Source organism: Ahaetulla prasina, chromosome 2 (assembly GCF_028640845.1).
Source record: "Ahaetulla prasina isolate Xishuangbanna chromosome 2, ASM2864084v1, whole genome shotgun sequence".
Taxonomy (NCBI): Eukaryota; Metazoa; Chordata; class Lepidosauria; order Squamata; family Colubridae; genus Ahaetulla; species Ahaetulla prasina.
In genome coordinates, this window is record NC_080540.1 from 211203483 (window position 1) to 211223883 (window position 20401).

At 39.2% G+C, this 20401-nt stretch overlaps 1 protein-coding gene across 3 annotated transcripts in view; it reads right to left on the reverse strand.

Moving 5' to 3' along the window:
* Positions 1–18523, reverse strand: part of LPAR1 (lysophosphatidic acid receptor 1) — a 64524-nt gene extending 46001 nt beyond the window's left edge. The window contains exons 1-2 of one of the 3 annotated variants that reach the window (XM_058173211.1): positions 18120–18523; positions 16456–16588 (exon numbers count right to left, since the gene is read on the reverse strand). The gene's annotated coding sequence lies outside the window, so the exon portion shown is untranslated. Of the gene's footprint in view, positions 1–14960; positions 15088–16455; positions 16589–18119 lie in introns of those variants that run through there. The other 2 variants (XM_058173208.1, XM_058173210.1) reach the window with 2 other exon arrangements.
* Between the last annotated feature and the right edge of the window lie 1878 nt (positions 18524–20401).

Sequence of the window (20401 nt, forward strand, 5' to 3'; positions counted from 1 at the left end):
CCTCTGCACCCAACTGATCACAGTTCTTACGACAATGTCTTTGTAAGATGCCCTAGTCACTTCTGTAGTTGTGACTGGGCCAGAGTCCAAAAAGTCAATTAACAAGACGGGCGTCCCTGGGGTCGGGTCTTCAATAGTCTCTGGCAACGGGCATCTACTTAAAGCGTCCGCATGTCCCAAGTCCTTGCCCGGTTGGTGAGACAGTTTGTACGAATATGCTGCCAGGAAAATAGTCCAACGGGTCAGCCTGGGTGATAACGCAACCGGTGTTGGACGGTCCCCCGCCAAGAGTCCCAATAAAGGTCTGTGGTCTGTGACTATTTCAAATTGCCGCCCAAACAGGTACTCGTGGAATTTTTTAACCCCAGAAACTATAGCCAGGGCTTCCCGGTCTAGTTGGCTATAGTTCCTTTCCGCTGCGGACATTGTGCGGGAAAAATATGTGATAGGGGCTTCTGAACTGTTCAGTAACCTGTGGCTGAGGACAGCCCCTACCCCGTAGGGTGATGCATCACAAACTAGTACTAGTGCCAACGTCCCATTGTACTGAATTAGAAGGCTATCACTGGACAAGAGATTCTTAATGCCTTCAAATGCCTTAGCCTCAATCCTGCCCCAAGTCCAAACAGCTTTTTTCGCTAGCAGTTTATGTAGAAGTTCGGCTACCGTTGCCTTATTTTTTAAAAATACCGCATAGAAGTTTACAAGCCCCAAAAATGCTTGTAATTCTGTTTTGTTTTTTGGGGTTGGAGCCTTTCTAATGGCTCGCACTTTGCTCTCAGTTGGGTGGATGCCTTCCTTATCTATCCGGTAACCCAAGAATTCTACAGATTCAACTCCTATCTGGCATTTGTTGAGTTTAACCTTAAGCCCCGCAGACCTGAAAATGCCCAAAACCTTCCGCAATTTGACCCCTAATTCTTCCAAGTTTTCTGCTGATACCAGTACATCATCAAAATATGGAACTACTCCCAGTAGACCTTGTAGGAGTCGTTCCATTAGGTTTTGGAATAACCCGGGGGCTACACTAACTCCAAACTGAAGTCGAGTGCATTTAAAAGCGCCCCGATGTGTGACAATCGTCTGCGCTTCGGCCGTTCCGTTGTCAACCGGTAATTGTTGGTAGGCTTCAGCCTACGGGAACGGGGTAAGCACTCTTTTGCAATGCTTTGTTAAGCGTTGCCTTATAGTCAGCGCAAATCCGGACTGATCCGTCCGGTTTGACTGGGGTCACTATTGGTGTCTCCCATTTTGCATGGTCGACGGGGACTAGTATTCCATGGCTTACTAATTTGTCTAGTTCCCTGTCAATCTTGGGTTTGAGGGCAAATGGGACCCTCCTAGCTTTTAATCTAATGGGAGCCACCTGGGGGTCCAAATTGAATGAAATGGGGGTCCCCATGTACTTGCCCAGGCTGTCTTGGAAAATGTCCTTGAATTCTCTCAACAGTTTGACTCCGCTTCTGTGAACCCCGGTTATTCCCATGCCCAAGGCGCGGAATAGTCCAGACCTAGCAAACTGGGCAGGTTTCCATCTATGATGGTGATCGGTAGGGTTTTCTTGAATTGTCCATATTTCACTCTGATGGACGTGATTCCTCGAACAGGGATTCGGTTCCCCTGGTAGTCTTGCACTCTCAGCTTTTGGGGTTGCAGCTGGCGTTTCACGACGTCTGGTAGGTCCCTTGCGATAGTGTCCCAAGACATAATCATGATTGATGAGCCGGTATCCACTTCCATTTTACACTGCACTCCTTCGATGTATGTCTTGGTGAATATTTTCTTTTCTAGCCGTGTTGATGCGTGGCCCACTCGCACAGTGGTCTGATTCAACTTCGCACCTTTTTTAAACTGACCAATCCCTGGCCGCTTCGCGGATCCGGCGCCCTGTTGATTGGCCGGTTTGAATTTTGGGCGGGAAGGTTGTGGAGCTCGGCAGGCCTGAGCTATGTGTCCTTTCTTTTCACACCGCCGACAAATTGCGTCTTTGAACCTGCATTTCTGTTGTTGGTGTTGGCCTCCGCAACTCACGCACTCGTCCCGGTCGCCTCTCTCCGGCCTCCCGGTGTGGAAAACCTCTTCCTCTTCTTCACCGTCCGATTCGGCCTGGATTTCTTCGCTGTGGACTGGCGTTGCTTTCACCGCGGCATTCGGCGTGTTCGGCTTTTGTAAGGTTTCTACCTCTTTGGTGGACATCTCGTGTGCCCTGGCCTCATCCAAGGCTATCATCAATTGTGTTGTAAATGTTGTACCTTGATGAACGTATCTTTTCTTTTATGTACACTGAGAGCATATGCACCAAGACAAATTCCTTGTGTGTCCAATCACACTTGGCCAATAAAATTCTATTCTATTCTAATTCGACCCTAAAATTTGGCCATAAAAACAAATACTAGCTAAGCCTTAAACCTTACATAAACTTAGCATCTAACCACAACTGTAACTTAATCCTGCTGTAAATACTAAACATAAACTTTAACACTCATTTTAGCTGGTTCGGTTCTGCAACCCAACAAAAAAGACACAGGCTTCAGAGGATAATTAGAACTGCAGAAAAAATAATTGCTACTAACCTGCCTTCCATTGAGGACCTGTATCTGCACGAATCAAGAAGAGGGCCGTGAAAATATTTACAAATCCCTCACATCCAGGACATAAACTGTTTCAACTCCTACCCTCAAAACGACGCTATAGAGCACTGCACAACAGAACAACTAGACACAAGAACAGTTTTTTCCCGAAGGCCATCACTCTGCTAAACAAATAATTCCCTTAACACTGTCAAACTATTTACTAAATCTGCACTACTATTAATCTTCTCATAGTTCCCATCACCAATCTCTTTCCACTTATGACTGTATGACTGTAACTTTGTTACTGGCAATCCTTATGATTTATATTGATATATTGATCATCAATTGTGTTGTAAATGTTGTACCTTGATGAAAGTATCTTTTATGTACACTGAGAGCATATGCACCAAGACAAATTCCTTGTGTGTCCTATCACACTTGGCCAATAAAAATTCTATTCTATTCTATTCTATTCTATCGCCAGGGTTAGGTTGCTTTTCGACAGCAGCTGCCTCTGTAGTCGGATGTCCCTGACCCCACGAATGAGTTGTTCTAATAAAGTGTCCTCCAAGTCTCTATACTCACAGTGGGTTGCGGCTTTCCTTAATGCGGCCATGTACACGCTTATCGATTCACCCTCTCGCTGAACTCTTTGCCTCAACTCGAACCGTTGTACAAACTTCGACAGCACCGGCGCATAGTGTGCTCGTAGCGTCGTCTGTAGCGTTTGCCATGGCACCGACTGTACAGGCGTTGGTTCCGACAGCGATTCGGCGGTATCGAAGACTTCTGGCCCACAGTGGCTCAGGAAGTAAGCGCGCTTCCAATTATCCGATACTCCTTGCAGTTCGTTAGCTTTGAGGAAACACTCGAAACGAGCCATGTACGACCCCCATTTCTCCTTGGCTGGGTCAAATGGCGCTGGCGGCGTATAGCTAGACATCGCTATGTATCCGCTCTTGATACTGGCTGGGTTTGAAACTAAGTTGCTCCTTCAGCTCTTTTCCTAGTCTCACTGCCTTCAAAATCCCATCCTCGTCGCCAATGTTAAGTTTGGGCAATGAAGAGGCAGGAGACGATACAATTGAGAACAGCTCTTTGGTTTATTGTGATCCCAGCAAAAGCCAACAGGCAAAAACCCCTCTTTAAATAGTATTTTGGCTGAGGCATCAGCCAATCAGCAACGTGCATTTTCCCGCCCAAATTTCCCTCCTAAAATTCAAATACATTACAACTACCTGTAATGGTATTTCTCTGGTCAGGCACCAAGATTACACCATTCCACCCAAATACAATAGCATGCTGAAAAGTTTCAAATAATTCTTTTTTAAAGTCAACAAGCACTGTTGTATTTTTTAAAAATGTATTAAGCACTGTTTAACAACTTTATATGATTTGCATTCACAGGGCAACCTTAGCTCTAAATATAGCTTCAATGAATCCTAAATAAATGTTTTATTGTTCAATCAGGAAAAGAGCATTGTGGACTGGAATGCAGTTAAGCAAAAGACTTTCACAAAATTCTGATTGAATACTTATTACAATATTTCATATTTTATTTAATATGCTCTTAAGTGGTAAGTGTGGTGTAAGGCCTATATTTTATGATCTCTAGATTGGCAGTCTAATGTTCAGAGATTAGTTCCATTACCTGTATCACAAAAAGAAGCAGGTCAATATACCAGAGTTTATAGCATATAAAAATATGCAACAACTGAGGAAGGAAAACAACATGCATCTGGTAGAAAAGAAAATACATGGACATCTCAAAGGCTCTAAGGCATAGCTGAGTGGCTGGACACTAGAGTTTATTTCTTTGCACCTTCTACTAAGCTCCCATGCATTGTTGTAAAAATGCATGGAAAAAACAGAAACTTAGATTCCACCTGCCCCTTCCTTTTTCCATCTGAAGGAGACCTATATCTCGGTTTGCTTGAGCAATCTAGAATTATAAACTGCTACAGAATGCGCACAAAAATTCTTTCCCACACTTCTAGTGGCCTTTCTCATTTCACAGTTTTAGTTCATGTTGTGTGTATTACTACAGATCTGAATAAATGCTATATGGAAAAAAACTTTCCAGCTTCCAAGTTCCTTCCCCCCCCCCCCCGCCCCCCGCTGTTTTTTAAAAACACCTTGTAGTCTGTGAAGATGAACAGACAGATTTGGAGCAAAAGTACATGATTTTCTGCAATTATGTCCTTTTATCAATAGTTTCAACAGTGGTTATATGTTGCTACATTGCCTATAGACAGACATGAGGAACAGAATGCTGAGATTCAGAGCCAGGATGAGTCAAGAACCATTAACTCTTGGAAGAAAACACAGCTTTACTTTAGTTTCAGATAAGCTGGTATAAAACCAGGAAAAAGTGGATAACACTGAAATTTGGAGCAGATTCTGAACTGGGGCAAAGAACTCATATGCTTAACCCCTTGACCGTTCTTTTCCCTAGAATTATTGGGAAAGAGAATATAAATCAGCATTCAATGTCTGTGAAATGTTAAAGTCACAAGTAGTAAATTCAACTATATTTAACTCATAAACTTACTAATATTTTCTTTCAGAAGTAAGAAAATGTAGTGTATCCCTTCTAGTTGCAAAACACTAAGGTGACCAACTTTTTTACAATAAGAAGAACACAGATAAATTGAAGAAAAAAAATATTGTAAATAAAAGAAACATTTTATTCATTGCAACAATAATACAGAATACACTATAATATGATAAATGCATAATAAAAACATTTGTAACAATAACATTTTATATTTATATTGTAATTATGCCATCAATTAATTATTAAAACTGAAACAATAACATAAGCGAATAAACTTGTAAATAAAATTATACATATTTGGAAATTATTAAATAGATAATGAATTAATAAAACATGAATTATTGTGCTCACCTGTGTATGACTGAATATTCACTGAGAAAGAAGGGAGTCTAATGCATGCATGTGTGCCGTGTCGTGTTTCAGTAAGAAGTAAACAAAGCCACTTGAGCACAGCACACTCTTGCGTGTAGCACACTCTCTCAAAACAATTCTCCTGTGCGGAGTGCATGTGTCTCATAATCGCATCTTGCCACACTGTACTGAGCCTTGATGAATCGTCATGTCAAATACAAATACGTCACATCACACGCAACGGATTGGATTGGCATCCATCAAATATAAAGATTTACAGATTAGTCTTCAAATATCAAAAAGGAAAACATGTAGGAGGACAGTTTTTGAGAGAAGGCAGAACTTACAAAAGAAGGACTGTCCTCCCTAAAGGAGGATGATTGGTCACCTTAATAACACTGTAATTCTCATATATACCTGTTGGCAATGCCAATTTATTTAATATTTGAGCCTTTGAAGAAAATGCAAACTGAAATACAATTATCTTTTATGAAATGTTATAAATAAGCTCTCCAGACCATATTTTTGTAAAAAAAAATTGCACATTTTAATTGAACATACACACAGAAATCAGCAAAAAGATAATAGATCATGATCCTGAGACCATAAAGGTAAACAAGAAAGGTTGTGAGGGCCCCTTTAGACACGGCCCTAAATTAACATGAAGATGGATTCTTGCAAAATGAAAGAGAGGGAGAGAAGGAAGAGGCAATTTGCTCTACTCTAGCGGAAATTGCCTTGGCATTGATAAAACGGTCTGGAACCGGAATAATTTGTTTAGGATCACCCTGTTCCATGTACCAATTAATACTGTAGAAAAGGTAATTAGGATGTGCCCATTGGGTGAGAGAGATGCATTAGTCAATGGGTGGATTTGCTGATTTGAATATCCCATAGGATAATAAATAGAATAGAAAATAAATGGAGGCTGCTATGCCCGTAGATGCGCTCTTGTAGCCTCCATCCTGTTTAAACCCTCATCTCTTTTTTGGGGCTCAATGCAATTTCATAAATTGTAACCCCATAAAACTGGCCCTGTATCCATCTTTATCTTAATAGCAATTGTCTTAAATAAAATTACTAATGAACACTTGACAGGATATTGGACATGAATAAACTATTCAAGTGTCTTTACGCAGCATCCACAATAATTCTAACAAAATATATAGTAATGTCTGCAAAATACATTGCTTCCTTCCCCTTTAGTGCACTTCATTTAAAAAAAAATCTCTAAAAATCATTTACTCAATTGGAGTAGTTTCATTAAAAAATAAACCCATTATTAGGTTAATGTATTTTACTGTCACAGTTTTTTTTAAATCTGCAATCTCTTGCATCGGGGTAGAGTTGGGACGACTCAATGGAGCTGAGCGTTTACTGGCCAGATGCCCTTCCGGATGCCTATGCAGAGTTAGCAGAAGATATTTTGTTGCTGACTCTGTAAATGGCTTAGAGAGGGCTGTACAGCGCTGTGAAGAGGTATATAAGTCTAAGTGTTATTGCTATTTTCTCTTTGCACCTAGAGAGAGAAATATCTGCTGCTACCTAGAATCAAACTCTCCTGATTGTGAGGCGATAGCTCCATCTCTAGGCTACCAAAGCACTCTTTACTGGCACACAGTAATTTATTTACTTACAGTAATTTTACAAAGCCAGATACACCAAATAATGTGTCACTAAACAATAGAAAGTTTACTATGGACATTAGAAGTGAGAAAATATTTTAGTTATTTTAAATGGTATACCTTCAACCTCCTATATAACAAAGAGCACCAAAAGATAATACCCATTTGTCTAAATGCCTGCATAAAAGAGACAGGTGCATATTAGTAAAGAAGGAAGTTTCACAGTACTGAGGTATAATTAAGGACATATCCTCACTTACAGTTCAAACTGCTCCTGTCCTGTGCTTACACTGTTTTAACGCTAAATCAACTTCAGAAAACTCTGTTCAGACTGTGATATTTTGGCAACATTCAGCAAAGTACTATTGGCCTACTGGACAATTTCCCTGCTCCTGTGCCTTCCAGTTTCCTGGTCCAGATAAAATAATTTGTAATTCCAGTGGATAGACCTTACCAGAATACACACTTTGATATATGTACATATAAATATACAAATACACACACACTATTAAAATGAATTTCCATAAGTGCATCATTTCTTGATCTTTCCAGTTAACTGATGTGTATGTGTGTGTGTGTGTGTGTGTATAATGGTTTAATGTGGACTACTTTGCAATTGGAGATGAAATCTTTTTAACCTTAGATAACTAAAAATTTAATGAAAAGATACAATGTTGGACTTTTTAAAAATGCAGGAAAAATAGATTGCTCAGGAAACATAAAAAAGTATATTGAAAAAGGTTTTGGTAGGGTTTCAAACTAGCAAACTTCTATTTACAGTGCAAACGTTGTAACCACTGTACTACTGCCATATTCTCAATAAAAAGTTGCTCAAAATAGCATTAGGGACCATGATAATAATTACAGTAACTCAGTTGCATGGGCATTCCTATCTCTGGATTGTAGATACTGAATTGCTGGCATTAGTTTGAAATAAATTGAAGCGCACAATAGAACTCAAGAAATAACATGGAACAGTGTTCTTTAGAAGTGGACAACAAAAAGTATGCCCAGAAGTTGTCTTGACAGTGAGTAGGTGATCCATAAAAAGCAATGTTATCCATTTCTGCCCTCTACAAGTGGTTCTCTATTCCAGTGATAGGCTGTTAGTTACTGTTGATTAAGGCAATAAAATGTGAACTCTGAACCAAATGACTTCCCTATTTTGAATCGCCTTCTAGGATGAAAATAAGAGAATATCAGATTTCTGTTTAAATTCTGGCCTTAAAATGTATCCTATTCATTTTAGTGTAATGACTACAACTAAGGACATTCAAATATTATTAATAAGATTTACATTTTCTTTTATGAAATTCTGAATCTCAGTGAAAGCAAAACAACTCCAGATTCACAGTTATTAAACCAGGTTTTCCCATCCTTGGCAACTTTAAGGCAGTGGACTTCTAACTTCCAGAATCCCACAACCAGACTGGAGTATTCTGGGAGTTAAAGTCTACCTGTCTTAAAGTTGCCAAGGTTGGAAAACTCTGGATTAATCAATCTCCCCCTTTGCTCAGCTATAATTTCTCCCATTGATTTCAAAGGAAATAAATTCAACAAATTTAATCTAAATCCAACCTAGTAATAGGTTGGATTTAGATTAAATTTGTTGAATTTAATCAAGTAAAACTTGAGAAGTTATGATTGTCAATTTACAATAATGTAAATTGATCCTGGTATTCATTATATTATATGGAAGATGTACAACAGCAGTGATATAACTAGAATTCTGGAAGCCTAATCTGAAGTCCTCAGTGTGTCTTAAATAACTTTCAGTGGAGTTGCGATATAATGTTTTGTTTTTCAGTCTAAACAAATATTTTCCCCATAATTTCTTCCCAGCTTTTCAACCTAACTGTTTGAAAATTAAACGGAATGCTATGGAGTAAAGCAGGAGACACTCAGCTACAAAGGTTAAGGCAGTAAAACATTACCTCAGGTAAAGGAGTCAAACTGGTATTTGCATCCTGCATTAGTGCTTCATTACCACATCAAAGAAACATTCTTTCTTTCAAAGCGTTTTACCCTCACAACAGAACACACAAGTGTCAAACAGTCTCCCAAACCATTCAATCAATCACTAAAAATACACCTGCCCTCAGGCACTTGCCAGACATAGACTGACATGGAAATTGTTTTGGAATTTGGGATAATAATGCACTGTAACCTCAAAACATAACAAGAGGGATGAGTCTTCTGTTAGTCATATTGCCTACTTGTTTCATTTTCTTTTCCTTCCTTTCTCATATTAGAATTTAAGAGATGGCTTTCTTATTTATTTATTTATTTATTTATTTATTTTGTCATAACAATATATGTAGGTATCATACAAAAAGATTATATAATATATAAACACATATATGGGTAAATATAAGGAGGTATAAGCATATATGTATATAGGAAGAAGAAAAGAAAAACAATAGGACAGGAACGGTAGGCACTTGACTTTCTCCTATCTAGTCAGCAAGAGACCATTCAGCCCATATTTACTTATTCATTTTCCATTTTAATAAGAAAATAAAATATTTTCTAATCCTCTTCAGTAAAACTGTTAATAGATTGTCAAAAAACTAGTGAAAAATAAACATAATCTTAAAATTTCTGATTTGCTTTTAGTGGGAAGCCTCACATAGAGCGCGCATTTAAAGAAAGCAGTACTGTATATATTTTCCTGAGAAAGGATTGGAGCAGATATAAAAATCCAACTTGATAAAGGTATTCCTGGACTTTGTCAAGATACCTGTGCTTTCATAGGCAGCAAAAAATCCAGGAAGAATTCTAAACCTCTAACTTTCTCCATTATCTGCAAGAGTTGTTCAATAGCAAGATGGCCTTCTGCATAGCAATGTGTATACCATAAAAATATGAAGTTCTATATGCAGTGGGAGGGGGTGCGATGGTTTAGTGGTTAAAGATGCTAAGTTGTCAGTTGGAAAGCTGGGTTCGAGACTTGAGTACCGCACAATGGGGTGAGCTCTCCACAGCTCCTGCCCATCTAACAGTTGGAAAGCATGCAAATGCAAGTAAATAAATGTGTACTACTTCAGTGCAAAGGTAATAATTTTCCATTTTCCACTTTGGCACATAGCACATGACTGTGGAAATGTCTCCGCACCACCCCCTAGATTTAGGCATGACTGGACAGGAGAAACCTTTAACTTTATATATGGTGGGCAAATACAAACTTAATATTAATTAACCAAACTTGGGTGATTAGAAGCAAGACATATATTCTATGGTAGCCCATCATAGTAAAACTTTAATCATAATCATATTTCCAATATCCTTCTTGGAAAGTCCACTGAGACAGACATAGTCACCATAACTGGAAGTATAGAACCATGGTGGCATAGTGGTTAGAATGCAGTACTGCAGGCTACTTCTGCTGACTGCTGGCTGCTAGCAGTTTGAGTCTCTCTGGCTCAAGGTTGACTCAGCCTTCCATTTTTCCGAGGTCAGTAAAATGAGGACCCAGATTGTTGGGGGCAATATGCTGACTCTGTAAACCTCTTACAGAGGGCTGGAAAGCACTGTGAAGAGGTATATATAAGTCTTATTGCTATTGCTATAAGTATTATACAATACTTTCCCCAATATTCCAAAGCACAACAAATATCAGTAACTTGATTCTGGCATCTAATTAAGGCAGGGTTTGTTAAGTATGTCACAGCTGATGAATTCACAAAATACATTACACCATAAACAAACTACAAATTACAGAGTAATCAAATGTTGCCTAAGCATGACGTATGTTTAGTTTCGATGTACACAATTGTGTAAACCCAGCCAAATGGTTACTAAATCCATCTGGTAAGTGAAAGAGGCAAACGTAAATGGATTTTCTGGCTCACTCTATATACCAAGGAGGAAATTTCTATTGAATTGGTCAGGACTTAATATTTCTAGAGCTGGGGTGTTCTATTTTCATGTTGTATTAGGCTGTTAATTAACATAAAAACTCTTCATTTCATTCTCAGATTGAAAGAAAAAACAGTATACAATCTATGGTAATTTAGTGCACGTTTTAATCCAACAAATGTCAAAATATATCCATCCATCATCCATCATCCATCCATCCATCCATCCATCCATCCATCCATCCATCCATCCATCCATCTATCTATCTAATTTATAATGAGGCTAAAACATCAGAATATCTATTTTACATAGCTTTGTGTATTTTTGGTAGTCAAAAGCTATGACCTATTTTCACATATGTTTGTTTTTACATAGTGCTGAAACTGTATTAATGAACTGGCAGGCCTTCCATTAAACATAGTTATAGCATAGATATAAACCAAGAAAAACAAATCTAAATCCTTAGCAATGTAAACAGAAAGAACAGGGTTCCCTCCCCCCCATTCCAAATACTGTTTTCTTCACAACTACAGTCAATTTGTGTCTTGATAAAAGTTTCTCCAAGATGCAGAAAATGGTTCACTGAGTCATAATTCCTGAAACAAGTTTAAACCCTTATTTAGGAAAGACTCTTAACCAACACTAGACTAAAAGAAGACTTTTAGATACTCTGCACTACAATTTCTATAAACTGTGATAAGTGGCCCCATTGGCTGAGGTTTATGAAGCTTTATTCCAGAACGTTTGGATGGAATTTTACTCCCTAACCATTTTTAGCATCTCAGCACTAAGTATGTGGCTTAGAGGATGACATAAACTTAAAAAAAACCCTACTAAAAATGATAAGTACCTACTAAAAATGATAAGTACGTAGCAAGACATTTCAGCCAGTGGATGTACAAGATGAATACGTATCTCCAATGTTCTTTGGCCAACTACTCCTGATAGAAAATTATTTCCACATAGAATTATAGAGCTGAAAGGAGCTGTTTAGGCAGTAGGCTCAGTCCTACACTCCATATTGGAATCCAGATTAAAGCATCCCAGACATATTAGCCATATCTTCACTTGAACATATGGAAGAAAGATAAGCCACTTCTTTGAATGACTAAATCCATTATTACTATTAGGATCTTATGCTAAAGTATTCTAATGCAAGCAATTATCCAAATGAATATTATTCCTTTACATATTTAACTCTATTGCATTTGATTTTTGTCTCCCATGTGAAAAACTTTGTAATTGTCTCTGTAAAAGATCACTGCCCTCTAGCAATGATTAGAGTTTATTGGCTATATACTATAGCATAATTGTTTTTATTAGACTGAAGGGAACTTAAGCCTAGGCTTTGATCCAGCTAAGAATTTGAACAGAGATTCTGAATCCTCAGTCAGAAAGATTAGATTAGATTATTTAAAGCATTTTGATAGCCAGATACACAGGATTATATTTTACTGCATTTAACAATAAAACTTAACAGCAGACTCTTTTCATACTATAAAACATTTGGGGGAAAAACCGGCAGTTTATTAATAATATTTATTAGTACAGAATTTTAATTTGCCCAGAAATTGTTTATCATTTTTATATTGAATCATAACAAATTACTATTATAAAACTGAAATATCAATTGCAACACAGTTCAGATTTTGCAAGGAAAATATAGGGTTTAAGACTGCAGTTCTAGGCAGACCTTCCTGTGATTAAATTCTGTAGACATAGCAGGACCTTCTTCTCAGTAAATGTAAGGTTTTTCCTCTACATTTAAACACACCACTTTTACAAATGACAGAGCAGAAGCCTGGTGAGCCAAAATTAACTGTATAAACAACTGCTATGACACAAATATCACAACCTAAAGTTTGAAATGCTAAAAACTGCTGTGTATATGTTTCCTGCTTTATAGTAATATGAGAATTTTGCCCTATGACAATGCAAGCGGATTGAAGAACTAGCAATTTTCACAGATGAACAGAAATTAAATGTTTCCCAAACTTGGGGGAAAAGTTTCTTGAGGAGAAAAAATATAATGTAGTACAAGTATTCCTTGGCTTACAACTACAATTGAGCCCAAAATTTCTGTTGATAAATAAGCAAGTGAGTTTAGCCCCATTTTATGACCTTTCTTGCCATGGTTAACTGAATCACTGTAGTTGTTAAATTAATAATGCGGTTGTTAACTGAATCTGACTTCCCCATTGATTTTACTTGTCAGAAGGTCGCAAAAGGTGATCACATGACCCTGGGCCACTGCAATCATCATAAATACGACAAATTCCTTGTATATCCACTCACACTTGACCAAGAAAGAATTCCACTCTATTCTAAAAAATACGAACCAGTTGCCAAGCATCCGAATTTTGATCACATGACTACCGGGATGATTGTGAATGTGAAAAACAGCCATAAATCACTTTTTTTCACTGCTGTTGTAATTTCGAATGGTCACTAAATGAACTGTTGTAAATCGAGGACTACCTGTATTGGTATCAGTGAATGACTGTTTCTAAAAATACAATGCTGTAAGAGAAGAGTCATGGTAGCATTTTCTGACTAACTAATTTTATTAAGCTTTTGTGGACATAAAGCACTTGCTATCATTGTCTAGTAACACTGGACAGGTGAGGAGAAAATTTAAAAAAAAATATCCAATTTTAATGAATTTTGTGAAGTAATCTTGCTCTAGGGCAGGGGTCTCCAACCTTAGTCCCTTTAAGACTTGTGGACTTCAACTCCCAGAGTCCCTCAGCCAGCTTTGCTTAAAGGGACCAAGGTTGGAAACCCCTGCTCTAGGGTTCTGAAGGAACCAGTGGAGGTGATCCCAGAACTTCCAAATATATTTTTTGATCAAAACTAGTAAAGTCTTAGAAGATCAGAGGAAAGCTAAATAGAGAAAAGGAAGACATATGATCTTACAGATCTGTCTGTAATAGCTTCATACTTATGGTGGGCAAGGTGTTTGAGAAGCATGTTTGTGAGCACTTCAATAGGAGTTCAAAAAATCACAAGCCAGCATAGGTTTGTCCCAAGAGGTCATAAACTAACCTTATCTCCCTTTAGACAGAGTTACTAACTTATGAGATATGGGGAATGTTGTGGACAGTGTGCTGTGATCTCAGAAAAGCATTAGGTGAAACTTTTTATTACCTCCTCATTAAGAAAATGTTAAGAATATGTGAGCTTAGATCATACATCTGATAGACTGATTCAGAATTAACTGAATGACCATCCCAGAGAGAACTCATAAACAGTTTTCCATCAGCTTGATGAGCAGTATGGATTTTGGATTTTTGTCCTGGGTTTCATGCTCTGCAACATAATTATGAATGATTTGGATGAAGGGATTATCAGATCTGCAGATACATAAAACTATAAGAAGTGGTCAACATTTTAAAATGGAAAGAGTTTTTTTAGTGTACCTATACATGACCTGTGGGCTGAAATTAATAAGATGAAATTTAACAGGGAGAAACGTAAAGACCAAATCTGTGGCTCTGGGTTACTTAACAGTTGCCATCACATTGTTTACGCATTTTTAGTTTATGATCTATTGGAACATCCTTTTCACATGTACTACTGGCAATCAATGTATAATTGTGTCTTTCATTTATTTTTTTTCAAATTGGTCTCTGGAATGTTATTCTTAAGAGAAGTCTATTTTACCCTATTCTGAATAGTATTCCTTTGATCAATAAAAGTCTTTTTGTTCTGGCAGATCTCTATCCTGTTGAGTTGATTTGTGTTTCTCCTCATTGATGATGGTCTATTTTCCTTGTTATAATTCCTAAATATTTTTATGAATTGTATTCTACAATTCTAACTTCATGGGGAGGCAAAAATGATAAAAACAATCATGATAATAAAAATTAACTAATGACATATAATATTGTCTTAAAATCTAGTACAATTAATCATGCATAATTGTGTATAATTATAATATGAAAACATTTAACATTTTCTCAAGGTGGGAAGTTATTATGTATATATAAAACTTACCAGCAGGAATCAAATATTCTGGTGAACTCTTGAATGTTCCATTTGGTTCTCTGGATCTCACAAATCCAGCTGTTCCAGGAGTGGTTGGGCAGTTTTTACTCTTCCCAACTGGAAGTCTATGGTGGCTTCAAACATGGCTTCCAGACTGGTTCCTATGGTCTGGTTTCTTGCGTCCAATATGAGAAATAGATTCTGGTTTAAAAGATTAACTTCTGGAAAACCACCCAAACTAACATGGTTTGGAAAAGAACTTGACTGATTTAGGATCCAACAAAACATTTGATTCCTGGAATGATAGTTCTTGTCCATCATTATAAATCATATATATTTTATTCAAAGATGTAATTCCATAAATGCATGTCCACCAAGGTCTTATTCCTCATGCATACCAACCTAATTTTTCCTATCAAAGGCAGATAGTCTTAGTTACTACTGTTAAAACAAAGGCTTATAAGAGTATTCTTAATTGTTTGGCTCCAAACTGTTTAAGGGTTAGAAGGCCAATGCCAATATTGTTCCTGGGAGCAAAACAGTTTAATTATGTAGTTCCAAATTGATTTAATTTGTTCCAACCATTTAATCCCCAATTAGAACACTGATTCTTTATTGACATGCAAATTATGTACAACCTATAGTTTTCTAATTGGCTAGTTTAGCTTTTAGCTAAACAGCATCTTTATCTTTTCAGGATAATGGTTTTGCTTTGTTTGCCCTCCATCATCATATAATTGAAAACCATTAAGAACATCTACTGCTTGGACAATGAATGCGAGAGTCATAGTTTTAGATAATCTGTCTACTAATGGCATAATACTTCTAATATTTGGATGCCTCTTATAGCAATAACATGTTACATTACAATTTTTATTTCTTTTAAAGTTCAGTGGCATTTTTCACTAAGAAGGGGGTGCTAGTAAGTTTGGGTTCTCCAATCCACTATAAATGAACATTAGGTAGCAATTTCTTCAGAATCAGTAATGGACTTGGGCAAATTCCAAAAAAGGACAAACTCATGCAACATGGAGTGTAACCCAACAAGGCAAGATAATATATGTAATCAATAGCCTTATGAAAAGAATTTCCATTTCAAAAATGACAAGCGATGAAAATACTCTATGGTCCATTTGATTTTAGCATTCATTTATTTTCTTTTTGTTTGTTTTTCATGTGATATACATTATCACTGTTTGGTTAGGCTTGCTTAGCTTACTCAAATCTTTTGTACATTTCATTGGATAGAATACTCAAGGTACTAATATTAAAGCTTCTCTGCCATGATCCCTCAACTGATATTGTTCCACAAAATTATACCAATACACTTTATTTTCTCTTTGCTGAGGGAACCTGTGGATATATGGTGAAGTAGATAAATAAAGGACCTCTGAAAGGTCTTAAGTCAGTCTAGAATTTGTGACAATTCTGTACCATATAACTCATGTGCATCTTATTATTTTGGAAATGTCAGTATTGTCCATTGAAGAAAGTAACAACATACCTAGCATCATACCCATGATGGCGAACCTATGGCACATGTGCCAGAGGCGGCGCGCAGAGCCCTCTCTGCTGGCACTTGCGCCATTGCCCCAGCTCAGCTCTCCATGGTGTTTCTTTTGTGAACTTCTGTTTTCCTGCAAATGACGAAACAGAAGTTCACGAAAAAAAAAGTTCTTACCTCCTGCTGTGCTGCCGGTGATGGGATGCCCTGCCTCCCGCCAGCCAGCTGGTCTTTGGGTCTCTGCTGCGCACATTCATGCATGTCCATGCATGCGCATGTTTGCATATGTCCACGCATGCACGCATTTGCACGTGCACGCACACACCTTTCAGTTTGGGCATGCACGTGTGCGCAGTTTGGGCACTCAGTGTCTAAAAGGTTCACCATCACTGATCTATACAGTACATATAGCCTTACATTCAACCAAATGTAGAAGACCAATTCTACAAAAAGTGACATGCAAATATTTAATCAACTAAGAAAAATCTCCTGATTTACCCATTCCAGTATTCATAAACCAGATTTGGACGGTGATGCAAAACTGATTTAAAACCAAAAAGATTTTGTAATCCATGTTAGTACATTACTGGTTATGCTATACAGAATTCACAACACAGAAAAGAATCCAATCACCAGCATAGATTGCATAACAGTCCCTCAACCATTTTGTAAGGTTGCCAGTGTGAAGATGAATAAATCAGTGGGATGGAATACATCATTCCCCATTAAATGACATTACAGGCACTCTCTAAGTAAATTTCTGTGTTGGGAAGAAGAAAGTTAAAGGAGTTAATGCTCCAATAGAGCCTTTCAAGTATCCCAGCCCTTCAACCCAGGATGGAAGCAATAACTGTAGGGTGCCTTCTCTCTTTAAACTTTAAAATACCACATGGCTTCAAATGAGAGGCATAAATACACATTTAAGCCATTTGGAAGATAAGAACTTAAAACTGCAGTTTCCTCCCCGCACCCTTGAATAGAACTATAATTCCCCAACCACAGATGCTGAAGGAATCCCTGTTTATTATATGGAGTTTCCCTAAAACAAAAGCTAAAGTACACTTGAAGACGAAGGCAGCCCACACAGAATAGCCTGCTTCTTGTTTCCATTAACATCCCTAAAAGAAAGCAGCGAGGGGAAAAAAAAATTCAGTCCCACTAATTGAAAAAGCCAGAGACGTGTCAGCAAGGGGGGGTGGGGGTGGGAGGTGGAGAGAGAGCCCTGGCAAGTGGGGTGGGGGAGACTTCCAGACCAGAAAGTATCATTCCTAAACCCTCCAAATTATCTTTCTCAAATGCACAAGCAGCGGGGCAGGAGGAGGGGGTGGGAAGAGAAAGCAAAAAACACAGGAGCAGCGTAAGTTTTAAGTATACAAAAAGAAGCGGAAGAAAACTCAAAAAAAAGTCGCCAGAGGCAAGAAGGGAAGGTGAGAAGAAAGTCGAGGTTTTCGTGACGGCTTCTCTTTTCCTGGGGGGAACGGAGTGGGACGGAGTAAAGCAAACCTGGGCTGATTTTCTTACCGAATCAACCGGCCAAGAATGGTGGCGGAGACCCCAAAAGCAACCCTGACCGAGCAAAGAGAGAGAGAGAGAGAGAGAAAGGAAGGAAGGGACGCCCGTTGCCTTTCCAGAAACTCCCCCTTAAATTCTTCAAGACAAATTACCTGGGCCAGGCGAAGTCTCTTTCCCCCACTCCGGGGGGCTGCTGCCGTTTTTACCCCCGCAGACTTTCTCGTCCCACCGAGCTTGCAGGGAGGGGGGGGGTCTTCCCGCCCTCACCGCCTCTTTCCAGCCAGCCGCCTACTTGGTGTGCCTCTTTCCCAAGTCGGCGGACTCTTGGCGTTCACTTGGCTGCGGGGTAGCTGCAGCGGGGAGGCGGCGGCGGTGGCGGCGGCAGCAGCAGCAGCTTCAGCGGCGGAGTAAGGAACACCATCCTTCGCCCCGGCGTCGGCTTCTGGCAGGGGGCGAAAGCGAGAAGGGCGCGCTGGCCGAGAGAAAAGAGGCGAAGGGGAGGCTGGGGCAGCCTCTGGCGCGGCAACCCTGCTCATCCGACGCGGGGGGAGAAAAGAGCGAAGGGAAAAGTTGCGAGGCGCCGCCCGCGCCTGCAGCCGCCACAGGGCGGTGTGTCTGTGTGCAGTCCGGTGGGTGGGGTGGTTTGCCTTGCGCTCCCTCCGCTTGGCTCCTGGCCCGGCTAGAAGTAATTTTGCGAGCCGGCTTCTTCTTCTTCTTTTTTCTTTTCCCGCCTTTTCTCACCTGCCCGGAGTGCCGAGGTGGCGCTCCGCTTGGTTTGTCGCTGTGCGCGCAAATCTTTCCGCTTAACGCCAACGGGGGTCTCTCAGTTGCGTCCCCTTCACCACGGTGTGTCTCTCTTTCCTCTCCTCCGACCAAGTCCGGTTATTCTTTTCCTCCTCTGGAGCCGGTTCCTTGGGCCACCCCAAAGGAACCAAGCGAGGTGGTTACGGATACGAAACCAGAAAAACTCGTTTGGGAGGGATGAAAGTTGTGCCCGGGCAACTTTCGTCTCCTTGGTAAGCAAAGGTTTCAAGTTGTGCCGGAGTTGAACTTTAAACTCCGGGGACAGATGGTAGTTAAAAGCCAAACGGTGCAGCTCGGTTTCCTCAACCAGATGTCCTGCAGATTATCCCGCAGGTAATAATCCTTTATATTATAGGTAATAATCCTTTAGATTATAGGTAATAATCCTTTAGATTATAATAATCTAAAGGATTATTACCATACATTTATTTTGAATTTGAATCATCAAATTGTGGTTCAGCCAGTTTGGTGGAACTGAAGCTAAATGCTCACCTGTTGGACATATAAGAAAAAGAATAACTTCATAGGATAAGCATAAACATTGGTTCTGTTCTGCCAGCTCTCTTCCCATCATTCTGGAGAACATCCATACCTGGGTGCCTGGAGGGATGGGGAAGTATAAACTATAACACTTTCCTATAAACTATAAATTAGCAGGAAATATGTTGGAGGAGCATGACAGATTCCCCTCTTGGCCTGGGAAGAACATTTTAAAACTCCCTTCATCTATTGAGTTGCTCGGTTGTGATATTTCTCAAGAGCCACTTTTCCATGTGGTCTTTGTCCAGATGTTTAAGGAGATGGGTTTGAACTCTATGACCTTGATCCCACTTGCACTGTAATATAGTACAATCCTGCTTGGACAGGACAATCCCACTCCACCCTTTTGGCCCCAAGGCATAACTTCACTGTTGAAACCTTGCGATTTGTGTTGTTTCTTGGCATGCCACTCAGACTTGACTCCTGATGACTACAAGTCCATGCATTTTGCTGGCCACCATAATTAGAAATGTATTTTCTAAAACACCAGAGGGCAGGGCAAGAAACAGTGGACGGAAACTAATCAAGGAAGAGAAGTAACCTGGAACTGAGGAGCAACTTCCTAATAGTGAGGACAATTAACCAATGGAACAGCTTGCCTTCGGACATTGTGGGTACTTCATCACTGGAGGGTTTTTTAAAGAAGAGACTGGACAGTCACTTGTCTGAAATGGTATAGGATTTCCTGCTTGAGCAGGGGGCTGGATTAGAAGACCCCAAAGGTCCCTTCCAGCTCTATTCTGAATCTTTCTAGGGTGGAGAGGGAGTGCCTGGCTCAAGGTCAATGAGCTGGGTTTTATGCCTTAAGTAGAACTCAGTTTTCCCCACGCCTAGTTTGGCATTTGAACTGCTAGACCAGACTGGCTTTCATTGTAATCATTCGGTATAGTGATTTTCAAGTCATAAAACCTACTTTTTAAAAAAAACTTAAACTGGAATTATTTCGCCACAGCTTTGGGATGGGTAATGTTTTATATCTGTTTCCCATACTTTTCCCCTTCATTACCCAAAACTGCTTATCAGAAAGTCCTTGGATGTTTAAAAGTTACTTAATTTTAGTTTATCTAGCTATAAAAATCAATTGTACAGT